Source organism: Uloborus diversus, chromosome 4, assembly GCF_026930045.1.
Source record: "Uloborus diversus isolate 005 chromosome 4, Udiv.v.3.1, whole genome shotgun sequence".
In the NCBI taxonomy this organism is placed as follows: Eukaryota; Metazoa; Arthropoda; class Arachnida; order Araneae; family Uloboridae; genus Uloborus; species Uloborus diversus.
In genome coordinates, this window is record NC_072734.1 from 178,298,675 (window position 1) to 178,312,248 (window position 13,574).

Sequence of the window (13,574 nt, forward strand, 5' to 3'; positions counted from 1 at the left end):
TAGTAAGATTGCATGGTTCTCAAAAAAATAAACGTAAGTATATTTATTTACTTTATTCCTTTAATAATATCTTTTTAAATAATAGCAAGTTATGTAGTTTTAAGTTATTTTGGATTTATTTTAATGTATGATGGAAAACGTCAGTATTCTTTAAGCAGTGTTTACAGAAATTTTAAAACTACGCATTTTTATTTATGTAGTCATTTTGTAACACAACCTACAGCAGTAATTTCTTGCGGAAAAAGAAGGCTATGTGTTTTTTAACGGGTTTATAGAGTTGAGTATGGATTCGAATAAATATATAAGCTCTAAAAAACACTTATATTCGTAGAACGATTTCATCACATTTAAAACATGTGCGTATTTATTTTACGACATTAATGCCTAATGATTTAACTGTCTTAACGCAGTCACGTGGTCACAGGCAGTTCCATCAAGTAGATAATACAAATTATGTTTAAAAATACAAACAAGTTATAATTGTACTCTAACATCTTTCAATTTAGTTTTGAATACTTAAGCGTCTATTTTAAGGACAATTTAAAGTTATTTCTTAAATTCCTTTACATTTTGAGTTCATTTACTTAAATATCTGAAATAGACGATGAATGTTTGTTTGTGTGATGTTTGTTTCGATGCTAGAAAGGCCCATACCCCACAGATTTATAATAACTATATACACAACTTCGTAGCGGTAGCCAAAAGCCGATATTAAATGTGCAAATCTTGGAGAAACGGGCATAAGCGTTACCTGCGAGAATGCATCCACTGATCTACATCCAATCCTACCTACAAAGATTTGCATCCTCGTAGGCTAAGACAGAAATTGTTTGAGCGTATGCGCTTTTAGGACAATTGTCCGTTTACTAGTCGATCTCGGTGTAACAACAATAATAATAATAATAATGAATTGAAAAAATAATAATGCTAACAAAAATGAAAATAATCAAAATATGAATAATGATAACAACAACAATAATAATAATAGTAATGATAATAATTTTTCAACTAAAAATTGAATTGTGAGTAAAATTATTGCAATGCGTCAAGATTTCTAAGCACACATAAAAGTGAAATATTTTACACATATAATTACATTTATTTAAAAAAATATTTGTTTTCTAAATTTTACCTACAGTCTAAACATAATATTCTACATATAATTTAAATCAAGGTTAAAAGCAAAACATTTCTTTTTGCATTATCTACTCAGTAAAAATTTCCGCCGCAAAACATTTTATTTCTGGAAACATTCAATTTATTTTGCTCATCATTTTAGCTTTCTCGATTTTTTTCCCTTCTTCTTTCTAGAACTTGCCTCTTTTGATTTAAATAAATTTTAATGGCTTTTTCAATGTTTTCTGCAAGAAATAACAAGTGTTAAAAAATAAAGCATTGGAGAGCGAAACGAACAGAAATTTCAAAAAATAGTTTCAAATGTTTTCCGCTATAAATTAAAATAGTGGGAAAAGAAGAAGTTGATCATAAATTAAACATTTGACAACTGAAAAACTAAACGAGAGAAATTTTCTTGAAACATTTTTTTTTAAATAAAACCAGTTACTTTAAATCACCAGAAATCAGGTAACGAATATTAAAAAATAAATGAAAGCAATCAATTTCTTGCTGAAAACTTTAGTGTGTGTGTGTGTGTTTAGCCTGGAAAAATGTTTTCGTATCTGTTTTTAACCTTTATATAGTCAGATATTTTTACTACAATACAACATATTTTGCAGCTAATGTTTTGAGTATTTCGTTCAACAAAACAGAGCATAGTTAATTCCAATTTTAGACTGTTTAAATTTTTTAATAGTATTTTTTTTCTAATATCTAAAATTGCAGTAGCAATAACTAAATGCAATACGTGGAAGAAACAAGTACACAATATTAAGACTACATGAATGCAGTGCAAAAAGCTTTTAGTAAGGAGAGAAACATTTTCTATAATAATGATTATAACATGTAACATCAAGCAGTAGCTAGATTCTTCCACTCATTCCTTGAACCAAGTGTATTTTGATTAAAATGTTACTTATTTATGACGTCACTTCAGTTTTTTTTTTTTTTTTTTTCATTTTAGGCTGAAAGTTTTCTACAATTACACTAAAAGAAACTATTAAAATATGTAATATATGCGATTCTATTTATATAAAAAAAAAACTAAGTTGTTATTAGCTTTACAGAAGGGGCTACATACAGAAAGGCTCTAATTTTTCAAGCCTGACAACCGCAATATTCCTTGCACTAGCTCCGTGTGCTAGGTTTTGTGTGCACCTATCACCAATAAAGTACACGGAGTATCCTTACCCTACTGCAGCTAAACTCTCCAGTCATGAGTCTAATGCGCTTCCGATCCGGTCGCCAAGGCCTTTTTAAGAAAAAAAGTCATTAATGATCTTATCGTACTTGTTCTTTGTCTTAAGCTCTTTTTGGTACCATTTTTGTTTGAAACAAATTAGTCTGTTCAATCAGGATCTATATGGGATTTGAGTTTTCAAAAATTATTTTTTTGGTTAAATGAAATCAACAAGAACCTGTTCAAATCAAAAAACGAAATGTGGGAAAAAGGAAGTGGACAAAACTTTGGCTAGAATGAGGCTATACCCTTAAATATTTTAAGGCGAAAAAAGCAGACCAACAGACACGCATTTGACTAAAGTCATAACTCTTTTCATTTCTTAAACTACTCAAATTTATTTTGTGATTTATATTCATTTTAATAGAAATTTTTACGATGATATATTTATATATATATATATATATATAGTTTATATATATGTATATAGTTTATATATATATATATATATAGTTATATATATATATATATATAGTTATATATATATATATATATATATATATATATATATAGTTATATATATATATATAGTTATATATATATATGAGTATATATATATAAGCCTTCTTTTTTCAAAAAAACTTTCATTGAATAGGGTGCAAAAAAGTGATAATTCTATATTATTTTATTGTTTTGTTAGCTTAGAATTGATCTATGAATATTTTTGCATCCAAGTTGAAAGAAAATGTCGCTGATATGCTATCGCACTATACACACAAAGGTTTTAATTTTATGCGACATTTGGGGTTTACTTACGAAGTTGACAATTACACCATATAACAGAAAGTAAACATTGATAAATTAAACGAGCATGTAAAAGTTGATTGTTCATTTTAACGATGAAATTTGTCATTTATTAATTGGGCTAACTAGATATTCTAAAGCAACATTAAGAAAATATTTTACGTACTACGCATGCGTTCTTAAAACTTATTTTCGGCTCATTTTGGAGCAGGGCCGTATGTAAAGGGATGGTTTATAGGGTTCAAACCCCCTCTGAAATTTTTCACCCTAAGAAATGCTTTCCATTTTATTTTAATTACTTATTTATACTTTGGTGACAAGAATAATATTGTCGTTATTATTATTACTTCAATTTTGTTCAAAATGAAATTTGTATGAATGAAAAATTGCACAAACTTTTTGTGTGTTTATAGTAGTTTATGGTAGTTACTAAGAAATTCATTCATTATGAAGCAATATGGCGTTTAGTAAGAACATCCCTTCCCTCCATATAGGTAATCTCTTGTAATAAAAATCAATAGAATACACATAAAACTAAATTTGATAGACGATATAAATGTTTCAAAAAATGTGTTTGGAAAACCTCCCTCCGAAACATGAGTCCGGTTACGACCCTGTTTTAGAGCTATTTAGAATCTAGAAAAGAAAAAAAACGAGCTGATGTGTACATCACATGACTTCCTTTTACTCCAAGTTAGTGCCATTTTCCCATTATTAGCAATTTTAATGTGTTTCAATAGTTTACTCTCTAAATGTCATTAACAGTGGCCAAATCGAAACCAGATTATAAAAAAAAAGTCGCCAAATTTTTGCCAAGTTGGCGACAAAACTTGGCGACCAAAAGACTGGCGATGTATCGCCAAGTGTCCGCCAAATTATAACACCACTTGAGTTTACATCGAAATTAACAATGATTTCCCCCCCAAAAAGGGGCAAAAGACCCCCTTAGGAACATCCGAATGCAACCAAAAGGGAAGGTGCACAACTAGACCCCACTAGGAGTCCACGTACCAAATTTAAACTTTCTAGGACATACCGTTTTTGAGTTATTCGAGATACATACACACATACGCACAAACGGACGTACATACAGATGTCACGAGAAAAATCGTTGTAATTAACTCGGGGATCGTCAAAATGGATATTTCGGGTGTCTGTACGTTCCTAGGCATATATCCGCGCGTGGTCGAGTCGAAAAAAAAAACAATGTTCATTCGGGGGTGAGCAAAATAGAAATTAAGGCCGATTTTTGAGTGAAAATTTTTTCGCGAATACAATACTTCCTTTTTAATAAAAGGAAGTAAAAATAGAAGTAAAACTGGCGTATGTGACTGATGCAGTGGATTACAAGCACACAACAGAAAATGTTTCTGAAAAAACACAATATTTTTTTGTGCTACGCAGCATTTAATATCTCCTTAAAAACAACGAAAGGCCAAATAATGCAACACGAAGTCCACATGTAACGAGAAATATCAGATTCCAAGCACGACCTTTCATTCAGAAACAGCAACAGCATTCTTATTATTGTTACTTTTTTAGCAAAATTTGATTCAGAGAAATTCCCTTTTCCTAAACTGTAAGAATTCGTATGCTTAAATATGCATACATGACAACGCTTTATGAGGTTGGGATATGAAATTCAGATACGCAACATAGAGCAAAAAAAAAAAAAAAGAGTGAATGAAGATAGTAGAAAAGTAGTTATTTTGTCATTTTAGGAAGGTGGTCCGAAAACTCTTAAAATGCAAATTTGGTAAACATATTCTTACAGAATATAAATGGAAAAATATGAAGAAAATTCGTTATCGGATAAAACGAGAACTGCCTTGGTATTTTTTGTTTATTAAAACCTTCAAACATATTATGAAAATGGAAGCGTTTCGTTATTTTTTATACTTTTATCTTCTAAGCATGATAGATTATTTATTTATTTTTTATATCAAAAAAATAATTCATGTGGGGCAAATTAAAGTTTTCATCATCTATAATTACAACATGATTTTAAAACATAAATATTTTATTTATTTTTTCATTTTATATTTTGCATTTTATAAATTTTTACTCTGAGTCTCTAAACCATATAACATAGCATACATATCATTCTAGAATTTCAGATTGTTTATTTATACTAAATATAACCGAAAAAGAAGGCGAAATACCAACTGAGTGAACATTTACTTTAAATATTATTACTGCAATTCATATTACAAAATGGTAGCAGTGCATAGGAAAGAGAAACAATTATGGCTTGTGTCAAATCAGCCATTTTTGTTGCAAAAGCTTCTTCTCTGGCTTAAGGGAAGCATGCACATCAATCCATTATAATCTGACTTAAAATATGTCTTAAATTTTGGTTATCAAAAGTTTTGTTAAGTTGAAAGATGTTACTTTGAGTGGGTAGAAGTAAACTTTTTCTCTTTTTGGGTTTTTGAAGAAATGGTGGATGCCATTTATTGGTGCTTCAGTTCTGCTATTCCCCAGTAGTTGGCGCATGGGCTTATAGCCCCTAATGCGTCGTGCAATGTGCACAAGCTTGATTTCTGATACTTTTGCAGCAACAATATTATATGGTTTCTACAATTGATTTGAATCCTCCAGAATCTACTATTGAATTTTTCAAACAATGAAAAACAAATATGTTTGGCCATCACAATTGGATATTGCGACTGTATTGAAGTGCTCCATTTTTTATGAAATTTTTATCCTTTTTATCCATTTTATCCTTTGAATCATCGGGTTGATGTTCCTTTTGATGTGAAAACAGCTATTATTCGTAAAATCAAAACTGCATGCCAACTGTTGAATCAGCAATAATCTTAATATTTTTTCCTTGTAACATTTCAAATTTTTATTTCTCTAAAATAAGTTTTTAACGTCAATATGTGTGATTTAACATTAATTTATATGAAATTCCCTACTTTAAATCAACATTAATTATGTTTCTTATGATGATTAAATTTGTATGTAATCTATAAATCATAAATAACGTGATTTTCCAGTCCGTCCTATTAACATGTGCCAATTACTGGATCACAAGGAGTCATACACTAGGATATCAGGTGCCAATTACTGATGATTGTGTTTACTTTTAATTCATATATTTTTATAAAAATATCTGTTCAAAGATTTTTGCTTTTAGTGTACTAAATAGATGCACAGATGTGCATTCTTCGATACAAAAATATTTAGTAAGCTTCTAACTCCAAAGGAAAACAAGACTTTTAAATCAAGTTCAAAAAATCCCATTTAAATTCAAGTTGTTAATCACTTAATTTTCACGTTTCCATGGTTACGCTTTTTGAATCCGTTGTATCTTTCACACTTTAATTTCGTGAACTTATTTTATTTTATATTTCCATGTTCACGCTTTTTAAATCCATCTTTTCCATTTTAATTTCTTAAAAGTATTTTAATACTGTCATCATTGTTTGGAAGGGAAATTTCGCATGATGTTTTTTTTTCTTTTATTTAAGCCTAATTGTTGAGCATAAGTCACTTGACAGAATGTTTATTTTCATGGTAGACCGGGCAAAACAGCGCAACGCAGCTAGTTTCTCAATAATTAAATATAGATTCAAAATCATAGAATCTCATTTTAATATGTAATTATAAAACTAAAAACACGGTTATTGTACAATATATTCATTTATAATCACCATTCTGCTTCTTATAGGCAATTAGTTATAAGAAAATTGCACAAGATTTTAAAGAGTCTTTTAAAATGAGGATTTATTTTTTTCACTTATTAGAACTGAAATTGTTACCTTTGTTTGAAATTATTCTTCGGACAAAATACGTAGACTCGAAATCAGTTGGGAAAAAAGCAAGACTTATGGGACGGGTCCGTACCCCCTGGACCCCCTCCATTGTGTGCGCCACTGGATAGACTTTTAAATTGTGAACTTTTCAAGTTTGGAAAACTCAAATATGAGTTAAGAATCAAAATTAGGAAATTGGTTTTACAGATGAAGTCATAGCAGCACTCCAACGGATTTAAAGAAGCACTTTTGTTCAATAAAAATAGCCTGAAGTTGGTTTCGACGTTTCTACTTCTTCCAGAAATGCAATTGATTTTATCTCAGGAGATATTGCGAATTGTTTGCCAGAGAAAAATGCAAAAACGGATAGAAAAGCAGCTAAACATAAAAGGCAACTAATGGCACAGTTTTGAAAATTCCATCTGAAACAGAAAAATCCTCTTTCAAGGATCAAATAGTTGCAAGCTATTTTTCATGACAGTTCGTAAATTTTGAAGCAGTTTTCTTTTTCATTACAAAAGTCCTTGATTTTCAACATACAATCGAGCCTGCTTAATGGAAAAGCCAATTTTCCACAAATATATTCCAATGGGAGGGATATCCCATTGTCCGGAATCAAAATACCAAATTACTACTGCTTGGTACATTGACCATATATAACATTAAGCAGGATATTCTTTTAACCGGTATTCTAACTAACGAGTTCGACTTAAGCGAACGAAATAAGTTATAAAATTAGTACTGCTATAAACATACCGTATTACCCCGCATTATCCGGCATGCCGCAAAATTCGGAGGTCACCAGATTTTCAATGACACTTGCCTGGTCTTTCCCGGCATGCCAGAAAATTCGAGGTTTGGAAAAAAAGTAATACTATCTTTACTAATAATATAGTCTCTATGTCCGGGTCTCTGTCAGGATCTCTCTCTGTCCGGATCTCTGTCTGTCAGGATCTCTGTGACGCTTTGAGCGTCTATACCGTTCTGCCGATTTTCATGAAATTTTCCACAAAGTTAGTTTGTAGCTTGGGGGTGTGCACCTCGAAGCGATTTTTCGAAAGTTCGATGTGGTTCTTTTTCTATTCAAATTTTAAGAACAAAATTATCATAGGATGGACGAGTAAATTACGAAATTATCATAACGTGAAACCGTAACATGGGCACAAGCCAACTGGCGAGAAAATTCACCATGCATTATTTGTAAATATACAGGCGAACCAAAAGACCTTCTAGTTTTCCATTACGGGCAAAGCCGTGCGGGTACCACTAGTAAAAAATATATGTTCAGCTTAAAAATGAATGAAAGTTCTATACATATCTTATTAGTTTTAATAAACAGTTAAATTTTGTAAAAATATTTACTAACAACGTCATTTGTCATTTTAATAAGCAAACTATTGTTTAATAACGAATAATTTTATAAAAATTAAATTAAAACTAAGTAAGCAAACATTTAAGCAGTAAGTTATCGCCCATAAACCAGTGCTGAAGAATTTGTCATAGATTTTCAATAAATAAAAATTAAACTTACCTCTATAAAAGGAGTCTAAAATAATTTATTTAAAAAAATTATGAACAAACAGCAGTAACGTCGATTGCTTCTGAACTGATTACTTCATTGGCATAAAATTAAATCATTTAATAATGACCTACCATAAATAACAAGCACATATTACATGCAATACACTTTTTTTGAAAGAAGAGATTTATTAATTTTTTTTCCTTCCAGTGGTTTGCTTTCTGATTAGAAATAAATGGGGAAATTTACTTTTGTTTTGTTGCAAAATAAACCTCAAATTATCCAGCATGGCGGAAAATTTGAATTTCCCGGCATGCTGGCCAACCTCGCTTTTTCCGGCATGCCAGATAATGAGGGGTAATACGGTACCTTGGATTAAGTATTGTTCCATTCTAATAGTTTTTTTTTTTTTTGAGCAATCACGATTGCTTTTGCTTTCATTTGACTGTTTTGATGTGCTATCATTTTATTTTCCCGCCAGCACTCTCAGCAGCATCACCCCGTCGACCGACTCCTCCCGATGCTGCTCCTCTAGCGAAAACCGTCTCCAGGTTGCGTCCATATCCTACACTTACACGCATACATACACGCACCTACACACAAACACATACATACACACATACATGCATACACCTACACACACACAAACACATACACAAACTCAAACACATACACATACACACGCATACAGACGCGTGCACATACACACACACCTATCACAACTACCCATACACTCATGCCTGCACACAGACACAAACACACATGCCTACACACACACACACTTGCCTACACAACACACACACACACGCCTACACAACACACACACACACGCCTACACAACACACACACACACTCGTGATTGCGAAAAACATTTGAATTCAAGAGATCAATATTCAACTTTTTTTTTACAGCCTGTTGTAAATTTTTATGTCTTTCAATGTCTATTTGCGCAAAGACATTCATAAGAAATACGATGATTAATAATGAGTTGCAACTCAGGATGAGTGTTACGAAACTTCATTGCTTAGCGATAAGCATCTGGCCTATTTAGCTTTTCCTATCGCACGTTCCGTTAACTCCCAATCGGATTAAGGATTTAGATGTATCATCGCTACGAGATTGTGCCAGAAAAGTATTAAGCGGGGATTAACCTTTTTCGTTTCATAATGAAGAACCACAGAATGGCAGTCTAAGCATTTTATTTTACACTAAGTACGAAGTAAATAGCTTTTATAACAGATGTTTAGTTGGAAGAGACTTCAACAGAACTTCGAAGATTTGCCCCGCAACTTGCGCATATTTTCCAGTCAATGAACACAAGTCAGAACAATAAACAGAACGTTTTTTTTTTTCTTTTAATATTTTTAAACATTTTTTTGAGCAATCACGATTGCTTATTGTTCTCTCTTGACTGTTTTTGATGTTACGCTGATTTTATTTTCCCACCAGCACCCTCTGCAAGCACCACCGTCGCGTCGACCGCCTCACGATGCTGCTCCTCTTGCGAAAACCGTCTCCAGGTTGCGTCCATATCCTACAAACACACGCATACACACACACGCCTACACACACTCATGCCTGCGCACAGACTCAAACATACACTCCTACACACACACACACATTCATGCCTCCACACAGACACAAACACATGCCTGCGCACAGACACAAACACACACTTCTACACACACACACACTCATTCCTTCACACAGACACAAACACATACGACTACACACACACGCGCGCGCGAACACAGACAACATGCACACACATGCCTACATACACACATATACACGCACCCACATAAATGCGCCTACACAAACACACACGCGCATTCATACACACACACGCTCGTGATTGCAAAAAACGTAATTTGAATTCAAGATGCCAAAACTCAAAATAATATATTTTTTTTCTTTTTAATGTATAAATTTCAAGTGTTCTTTTTAGATTAATTTTCAGTAGTAATTCTCTCCTACCCAATTCTGAAAAAGAAATAAGTACAACAAGTGTTTGTTTCTGCTCACTTACTGAGGGGCTATTTTTCCTGTTATTTTTATTTTTTTTTCAATCCTTCAAAAATTAAAAAGTGAAGAACAATATTCACCCTCATTTGACGGCACAAAGAGAAAGTTTGGTGCTTCCACGATATCGTTTGTCAAATCATGGTACAAAAATATTCAGCACAAATAACTACCAGAAACTTAAATATGGATTTGCTAATAAACTCGTTTGCTACTTTCTCAAATGTATGTTCTAACAAGTAGATAAATTAAATGAGGAATAAAACAAAAGGTGGGCAAATGTCTATAAACTGTTTTTTTTTTCATTCCAGAAATGCAGACAAAGAAATACAGGGTGTCTATAAATGTTGGACGCGATTTTAAAAAATCATATTTTCAAAAGTTCTCGACGGAATAAAATAATTAATGCGTAAAATTAAGGAGAAAAGTACTAAGTTTTTACTGTAAAAGGTGACACTTATCTCGACATGATGGAAATTTGATTATTTCTGCAAATGCTTGAGGACAGTCCCGATCTTATCTTCCAACAAGATGGAGCACCTCTTCATTAGTCTTTGTCGGTTCGTAGTTACTTAAACAATGTGCTTCCACACAGATGGATAGGCCGTGCGGGTGACGATGATTTAACGTTATTCACATGGCCACCAAGATCTCCAGACTTAACCCCATGCTATTTCTTTCTATTGGGTTACGTGAAAGACGTGTTTTTGTATGGCCAATGCCGAAAACGCTCCCAGAAATGAAATAACGCCTTTCTGCGGACAAACCATTAACAGAGACATGGTAGAAAATGAGTGTAATGAACTAGATTATCGAATGGACGTATGCCGTGTGACAAGAAGGGTCCCATATCGAACATTTATAAGGTAAAAAAAACTTGATACTTTTCTCCTTAATTTTACGCATTAATTATTTTATTCCGTCGAGAACTTTTGAAAATACGATTTTTAAAAATCGGGTTCATCATTTATAGACACCGTGTATATTTAATTTTGATGCCAATGTGAAATTTAAGGCGCATTTGTCATAAACACGTTCACTTTGCTAACAATGTCTATTAGGATACTTGATTTAGTATATGCAGCTTATCCACTCTTAACCTGAAACCAGGTTAATCTCCTTTACATTTTTCTAGCCCTAGAATACTTCCAATTTCAAAAACTGTCGCAATAAGATGCAGAAAGATATCAAAAGTTGTAAACAAGAGCTAAAGAAGGTCACACAATCAAAATGTGTATACAACTCCATATTTATTATATCAGAATTAACAACGTCAAAAAGTACACATTGCAGATTACTACAGACACGTGTTTCAGCGTTACAAGAAACGCCTTTTTAAATGCAAAAAAAAAAAGGGTGAAAAGACATCCAACATCTGCAATTTGCACTTTTAGACGTTGCTCTTTCTTATTTTACTTTTTAGCACAAAGGTATTTAGTGAATTTCTCTATATTTATGTTTAGGGAAATCGCAAACATGAAAAATAATTCGAATACTAAGAAAATTGACTTTAAAACGATGAATTTTCCCTGAAATACGAGAAGTTTGCCTTAATCTGTTTTACCATTTTGCACTTAAGGTCATTTACTTATTTTCAGGGGCCACGAAGTGACAAGCAATTGTTTATACATAGATATTTATTTTATAGTACGGGGCACAATAATACAAATGTAGTCACACCGATTCCTATCATACTATTTTTAATGTTTACATTTATTTTTCAATGGCAGCGAAAAGTATAAACATTGTCCACGCTTTTATTTTATTTTAACTTTATATAGTTATTTATTTATTTTTAATTCAATTAAGTCATGATCGTTGTCCTTCTGAGAGGGTGATATATTCCCATCCCATTTTCTGCTTTCAAAAATGTTTCAATTCTAATCAAATCAAAAATTTTGTAAAATTTCTTTTTAGAGTATAACTCTTGCATTTATAATGGTTTTGAAAATTTGAAAAATACGAAAATTACTTGTTAATTTTGTAACTTTAAATCGTTGTATGCAGTGGAAACTCACTAGTTTATGTCATACTAGCTGCATCGTCCGGCTTTGCACGGTCTACTTCGAAAACTGAAGTTATATCAAGTGACACGTGTTCAACAATCAAGCTTAAAAAAAAAAAAAAAAAAATCTGTACCTGAAAAAAGTACTTGAAAAAAATTACCTGACAGATTGCGAAAAAATAACCGAAAAGCAAAATTTTTTAATTCCTCCGATTACAGAAAATCCTCAAAACAAAAACAAGAATTTAAATTGTTCACAGTCGAGAAAAAATGTTGTAACAGATACTTTTTCTCAGTGATATTATTCACGCTAATCAAAACTGAAATCATGGCAGACGATAAATTTCCGATTTAATATTGATGCTTGTTTACTTAGAAATGCTTAGATCTTTGTTCCTGGTGATTTAGTAGCCAATTGGTGGCTTTGAAATCCAAAAGAAGTAAATCTGCTTCAGAGATTTTTTTTTGTCAGCTTTCGAATAAGACTGAAATCAAGATAATCAGATAATTATTTCGGGTAGAATAAGCCATTTAATGCCACTTTCCTGTCCTAAAGTTCAAATTCGAACGGTTTGGTACTTTTTTGGCGTTCAAAATTCCCTCTACGTTCCCTCTCGGGTACTCAACTTCTTTGCCAAATTTGATGAAGATCTGACGTAAATTGAAGATTTGTATAGGGAACATACATATATACTACACAAATATACAGTTCCTTGTTTTATTCCATAGATTTCCATAGATGTCTATGTGAGAGTTTTTACTGATGCAAGGACTATACTGTAGACATAGCAACTGTTCTAAAAATTTAAAATATGCATTTCATGGACATTTATGACCACATGAAAAATGCTGTGAAATTAAAAAGTTATAATCAATCTTTATTTAAATTACATAAAAAGTTAAATGTGATTATTTCTTTGAATATTCTCATTGCAAATAGTAGATTAAAGAAACATTACTTGCAGAACAAAAATTACTACATGGCAGAAAAAAAAATTACAGAATTTACATTACAGAAAAAACGAGCTGATGTGTGCATCACATGACTTCCTTTTACTCCAATTTAATGTTATTTCCCCATTACTGGCAATTTTAATGTGATTCAATAGTTTACTCTCTAAATATCATTAACAGTGGCCAAATTGAAATAAGATTTTTAAAAAAAAT